The sequence below is a fragment of the Botryllus schlosseri genome, chromosome 15 (genome assembly GCF_051294905.1).
Source record: "Botryllus schlosseri isolate E-star chromosome 15, Bs_hap1, whole genome shotgun sequence".
NCBI lineage: Eukaryota > Metazoa > Chordata > Ascidiacea > Stolidobranchia > Styelidae > Botryllus > Botryllus schlosseri.
The window spans coordinates 15,941,148-15,948,724 of NC_137250.1; the positions used below are offsets into that span (position 1 = coordinate 15,941,148).

The 7,577-nt window shown below is 40.7% G+C and overlaps 1 protein-coding gene across 2 annotated transcripts in view; it reads left to right on the forward strand.

Moving 5' to 3' along the window:
- LOC145457976 (methyltransferase-like protein 27) overlaps positions 1-7,577 on the forward strand; it is an 83,957-nt gene that overhangs the window by 10,084 nt on the left and 66,296 nt on the right. The window lies entirely within an intron of this gene.

Consider the following 7,577-nt stretch of genomic DNA (forward strand, 5'->3'; position numbering starts at 1 on the left):
CCGGAGCCGGATTGGATATCCGACCGGATTTTCTCATTTTGGCCGGAGTCGGATCGGAGCCGGATGAGTACTTTTACTAAGAATAGGACAGACTTACGCCTTTCCATCCTCGAATCAATAGTCAAAAATGAAACGTTCGTGGAAATAAACTACATGTTAAGTCCAAGTTGGCATAATTACTTCAGATAAGGGTTGGGCTTGATCTATGAGTTTTTAATTTCCTATTTGCACTGTGTCAATCAATATTCAATACCACCCCGAGAGTAAATGATTATCATCGTAGTTTTTCGGACCGGATCACTTTCATTTCTAGAATCCGGCTTAAGAGTCGGACCGGGGTCGGACCAGAGATTTAAAAACAGGATCGGAGTAGGACCAGAGAATTTGTCGATCCACTCCGCACTAATAAGTATAGGCAGTTATCTGTTTCTATGTTGATATTGCTGACTACTATGAGTAACAATGACATGTATGTCCTTTCCATGTCGGAACGAACTACACATCTATATATTGCGATTTGATAAATGCCTTTTTATGCTGCCTTATCGGAGTTGAAGGCTACGAATGCGAGATAAGGTAATCGTTCTGGATATGGATGTTCGTGGAATTCATTTTCAACCACAATATGTACCACCAACACCATCTTAACCAGAGGTCTCAAACACGCGACCCACCAGATCATTTTGTGCGGCCCGCGTTGGCATTTTGGATTTTTAAGTATTCGACAATATTTAACTTCCACATATCTTTTTGTTAGATTTGAGAACTTAAAATTCACTCTAAAACTACTCCAAAATCCTGAAACTATATTCATCAAACTTTACAATCACATCACTTTCAAAAGTTATCATGCGGTGGAAGATCAGCTATACATTACATTACCTGTTTATGATGATAGGACTTGACCCGTTGATAATTCGTGACTGAAAATTGTGAATTGTACTTGGTCGCGACGTTTTGTAGAATTACTCGAACTCGGACTGAATGAGTGATAAAATAAGAATGACTCGAGTTGAGTCGGATCAAACGCTGCAATCAGAGAAGGACTTGTGACTCGGAAAGTCGTGACTTGGTGGTACAACCACAAACGCAACAAACTACCAAACTGTTATGGGAAATAGCAATATATCAAAAGGCCGTAGCTTGCGTTGCGGAGCGTATTTAGCTATCTAAGTAGGTCGGTATGACAGCCATTGACATTCTGTTCTCCCCCTAATGTGGGAGTGAGTTATTTCGTGCGTAATCTTGAGTCTCTTAATCCATGTTATTATCGCCCACTGAAGGTGGCGAGTAAAGTAGCGGTAACCTATATACGCTCCACAGCTATAACACCAATGAATTCGTCGGCGACTAGACATTTCTATTACTATGGTACATTAATCAGTCGGCAGTTGTTATTGATCTGTGAACCTAACGCTGATTTAATTTTACTTTGGTAATGGCATGATCAATAGCCTAGTTATCAGGAGTATATGCCCGCAACCCGGATTAGGATGTATTGCTCAAATGCTCTGATATCAGGTCAATCTTTGTTAAATTTATTTTTATATAATCTACCAATAATAGTGGCACGTCAAATGTCCGCTAGCTGCCAAATTATAACGCGACTGCTTTTACGATGTCATGATGCATTTGTGCTCTCGCATGGTGTCTATAACTACTTGTTTTGACAAACTATGCCAAGTACAACAACACTTTTATTCAAATATTTGAAAATGTGATATTTTCGTGCCAGGCGTGAATTCAATATAGTAAATCACATTTCACGATGCGTGCGGTATGCCAGTCTGCAAGGTGCCGTAAAATAAGGCATATACTTGAAAATGCATTGAATACCCCAATTATTGGTGCTGCGGCCCGCGGCGACATCAAAAACTCTGAAATTGGCCCGCGACCACATCTGAGTTTGAGACCTCTGATCTTAACGGTGATACCATGGGTTCACCTCTCCGGCCTAGCTTGACAACTAGTTTAGTTGGTGCCCAAGAAAACAATCTGTTCTTAAATGTGAACGGACCGCGCGTGTATATTTAGTTACGTTGGTGACCATTTGAAATTTTTGATTGCAAAAAAGAGTGCAATGTTTTTTGTATATTCTTTAAACAACGTTATATATACCAATCCTTGTAATTTACTGTATAGAAAGAGTCTGAAGACTCACTTTCCTATACCGGTTTATTGGTGGGAAAGAGTTATCTCGGCTTCACCACGTTTGCTTATAAAAAAATTTCACCGGTCCCTATATTGATTGAGACTCATTTTTCCATAAACAACAAAATCAAATTTGAATGCGACGTTGTCCACTGCGCTCTAATGATCTATTCGGATGTTAGGCCATTTACATAATCAAGTCATCGATAACGTTGAGAATTTGGCACTGTAACCTAAACAGTCGTTATAACATGGACCACAAAATGGCCAATTTTCGAAATAAATTCCCCCATAAACGAATGTATGCATGTATGTGCATAGGCGCCGACTTTTATTTTTTTACGAGGTGGCGAAGTCTTGTGACGTCATAATTGTTACATATCGATGACGTCATCGTCGCACGAAAACGTACTTTACTACATGCCGCTGGCGTACGTGCAGAGTTAAACTATAGAAATTTCTATAGTTAAAACATTCGCGTGACGTTTTAATATCGGCCATGCAGTCGATTATTAAATGGCATCTTGAAACGGTACGATCATTCGAAAGTGTAACCGCGGCCTGCGCTACCGACGGAATGCATCGAACAAAAATCAGAATTCACGTCACTGATGATCTGCAGTTGCATCAATGTTATTCACGCGCAATTCGTCGTGTTGAGTAACGAAATACAATACGCACTGGCCTTGCAAGTAACACACGACAACTCTCGAATATTTCAAGCACACAATAATGATGATTACGAACGCGAAATCGCGCAGCCAATCAGTAATTGTCTATTGCGATTTCTTGCTTCGCGTTGACCAACTCGCATCGCGGCAATTGTTTGCTGATTAAAACAGCGATTTGGGCGGCATTGATGCATTTTCCGATTTACTTTCGCGAAGCATTCCGGGAGTACATTGGTCAATTCGCAAATTCAATTTGCATGCCGACGGCCGCCAACACATACCAATTAAATTACGTGTTGATAGCCGCACAAATTTGCTTCTACGGCCGCAGGTTGGCCACCCCTGGGCTAGAATTAATTCCACTTCCGGGCGCATGCCGCGATCTTATCAATAGAAATCCGCTGTCTACCTAATGCCTAATAGTTTAATTAATATTCGATATTGTTGTTCTCGATAAAGAGTAGGCTATATCCAGCATTCAAGTTTATCGTTGTTCAAACGAATCGAATAAAATCAGAATTTGTGCCACCCAGAATCTTGTGATGCATCAATATTCGACAATGGCATGGCGTGGCCTACTGTACGTTAATAATGAAAGGAACACTGAAAAATGACTTTATGCGACAATTTCGGAGTACGAATGTATCCAGTAGATAACAAGTAATATGGATGATGGGGTGATGGCAAATGAGAAAGCGTGTATTCTAACCAGAATCGCCACGAATGGGTTTTGAGTCTGACACCGTATTGAGTAGATTTCGTCGCGACAATTGTTTTCTCATTATATCGGTGTTTAGGCTGTATTGCTGCATTTCCCGATTAATGTCACTGGCAAAGCCTTGTTAGAGAAACGAATCTGCGCAGAAATGAATTCCAATTTGCAGGCACACACCAGCACACCCTCCAATTTCGCGCTCCGATTACCAAGACTATTACGAAGCTAGCTATAGCTCATGAATGGTTTTGTAAACGAATATGGGCGCACATAATTTAGATTTCAGAAAAGGAGAACGTCTATTTGGGCGCCTGGTCGGGAGAGGAGATCTAGGATGGTGCTTCTCAGTACACGCTAGGCGTGTATCCAGTCGAATAATTAGGGTGACTTGAATTTTTTTCAAATTTACCAATATAGCATCAATTCAATTCGGGTTAAGTACATGTGTAAATGGAGATCATATAATCTCTTCGTATTGACGATTTTAGGCGTGTGATAAGCTTGCCAAAGAGTCCGGGAGTGCTGTCAATTAGCGAGTCCCTGATATCTGGTGAACAATTAAATACGCGCGCGTATTACGCAGTCTCGGCGACTGTTTTCGGAAATCTGAACTTGATGGCAACGATTTCAAATCTTTGTCGCCTTTCAGAACTCGAGCCATGATACACATCTTCTGATCGTTACGTTCAAGTATTGGCGGGAATCAATTACGCACGTTAAAGTCTGCTTGCAGCGATTCGATGTTACTCAGTTTCGTGATGTCGCTTTTTAATCAATATGAGATAAAACAATCACTAATTAGCGTAAACTCGACCGCATTGTCTCAAAACCAGCGAGAGATAGGAGCCAAAGCATGTTATGCCCGAGACGCGATAGTTAGGCCAGCAATGATAGCTTTCGCACAAGGCCTATTGCAGATGCTATTGTGTAGGCCAGCGATGACATCGTGCACACTAGGCCGAAGCCGCCAATGCAGATGTGATTGCGCAGGCAAGCGATGATATAGTGTGAACTGGGCCTATTGCAGATGCGATTGTTCAAGCCTGCGGAACCAGGCTAGCTCGATACGCGATAAATCAGGCTAGCGACGATTGCCACGCGCACGGGAATGAATGACCTAATTTCGCAACCATCTCAGCGGGAGATCATCACATACTTTTCTCCCTAATTGACAACACATTTCTCGCAAATCAGCCGCGCGGAACACTGATAATTGCAACTGGGTATTAGAGTTAGAATGATCATTTCAAAATGACGGGGTTTCGCGTTTCAAATAGGGCAGTTCGACCCCCTAAACCCCGTGGCTAGGAGCCTGGCACATGCGCGTATCGAAATCGAAGACGTCTCTAACGAGGTCGCATCGATTCGCCTGATTACTAATTACTGGTCACAAATCACTTAGGCGTTTGAGCATTTTGTACGAGGTGGCCGCCACCTCGCGAATATGCGCCACCTCGTAACCGCGTAAGTCGGCGCCTATCTATGTATGTATAAGAGAGATGGGGTGGTTCTAGGCAACTGCGACCTTTTGCACAATGCCTGCACAGTACACTTTACATTCATGATATTATATGCCTCTAGTGGACAATAAAACCCGATAGTACTTTCTGCTTTCTAAAAGTACTGCTAGGCGGAAAAGGCTTATTTGTCTACTCCGAAAAAGTATAAGTACTTCGCTACTAACCCTGTAAATATAATACAGAGTTATCTACCAATCGCCGTCAAACAACTGTAGTCGTCATTTTGAAGGCAGATGTGAGTTATTGCAATGTATCCGCACCATGATAATTCAGCTCCCCGTGATATTTATAGTTGCTAATACTACCACCACCTTTTTAATGCAATTCCTTTTATGACCTCACTGGAAAGCTTAAATTTGGCTGCATTCAAGTACTAGTGGAGGACGGCGAAGACTCGGTGTAATCCGGCAACCCCGGATTACACTACAATACTAGATTACCTTTCCCTGTGATATTGAGTCACCACGCTGCTCAGCTAATGACTACAGCGCACTATCATCTCAATACAGGATCAGATCTGCGTATCGGTGTACAAAACGTTTTTTTACAAATTCTTCTGAAAATGTATTTCCAAAGCCAGTCAAAATCCGGTAAGAATCCCGATATCTGGTTTTCTCGAATCTAACTTCAAACCTATGCTGATCTCATCTTATGGATTTGGGCTTAGGTATGAATAAACAAACGTACATTGAAACAAGTATTTCACCATAGAGCCAAATATACATTGCATACGTGCTGACAAAGTGCGAATAATAATGCTGGGCGTACGCCCACTATCGCTTGACACAGATATATATCATGCTTCATGCATCAAACGTTCATTCCGACATGCAATAAAAAGGTCATATAGAGACACCATAAATCAGAGCTTAATCCCTCAGGTCTCATAGCATCATTTCATTTCGATATTTTATCTCAACGTGGATTTTTTCTAACGAAATGACATTCGAACTTTAATGCAATGCGTCAGGACTGCTGACAACAATTACACATTAGGTAAATATCATTTTGGTTATATTTGGATACTCCTAATCCATAATGAGCTCCTAGTTCTATAAAGACATATTTGAGTCATTTCCGAAGTATGTTCGGTTTCAAATCTTTCTTCCGAACTGGGTAACAACATCTTTAGAATTATTACAACTAATTTCGCTCTCATGATGCTGTTACTAGCAAATACACGGTTCATTTATTAGCATTACATTGACATTTAAAGTTTGTCGTTAGACTTCAAATATCCCCTAACACTATCCTATTCTTGAATTCAAAAGGGTCAGAAATCATCCTTCTTATGTTTAGATCCGTGCAAAGACAAGAATGACAACGACAAACGTACTATCTTATTTTTAATGTGTGACGATCAACTTCTGGCCATATTTCCTAGTTTCCGGTGTATAAATTTCGCTAACTTCCTCACCGCATCAATCGGCCATTTAACTTGGTGAGGTATTTTCTAGTTTATGATGTCCTAAACCACAATCTAATTTCACTTTTGGTTTTACCAAATGAAAGAGATTTATGTAAACATTTTGTTATTTTTAGAACATAACTCTTTTTGCTTCGTTATTCCACATTTTGAACAGTCCGTAGATTTTGATAATAAAAACATTCACAGCAGTCCAAATTTTAGATAGCGCCATGCAGTTAGCCAGTTGTTATGCATTCATCATCGACCCCAAATCCTAGAAATACGGGTTCCAATCGATGATCGTTTGGTTATGATTAGGGCTGGGCAAAATCGAGTATACCTGAGTGATTCGATTCTGAATCGAGTACTTTGCTTCGAGTCGAATCGAGTAATCACGTATCACTTATTATGACGTCACAGCAGTATGGGGGGATGACAATATTCAAATATGAACTTTTATCCTACCATCAATAGTATAAAGCCTGTCGTACACCATGCAAAGGTTTGTTTGTAGCTTTGCAATACGTGCTACGTAAGCTGGTATACGACCAATCGAAGTTTCAAGGCTTCCAGAGCTTCCGAATTATAACTTTCGTTGATAAATTAACTCTTATTGACATGGAGCGTAAGATTTCAGTACTCGGAAAAAATCACCTTTTACCACTCGACTCGAATCATTAGAATTAATACTCGATTCAGATTCGAGTACTCGAATCATTGTCCCCAGCCCTAGTTATGATAACTGTGATGCAACGGCTTTTCCCGCTTTTATTTCGACTCGTATGTCAACCCTTTTCTTACTCATGCTACATTTTATTTCGCCTGTAAATCATATTCAGTTCAGATATACTGTTGACCGTAATAAATTAAATAACTCCACGGGACTCGACTTTATGAAACTATACGTAAGTAGTATTCATACCGTTATTTGCCACTTCTACTTCAAAATCAACCGGGTTGATAATAACTTGTTGTAATATCCATCCGGTAAAAAGCAGTGTGCCCATTGATAGTTTACCGTTTGTTATACGGTGCAATTTGCCGAAGCCCCAGGACGGAACCTGCGGTATAGACCATGCACATGCACATTGTACATAGCCTACTCCCAAATT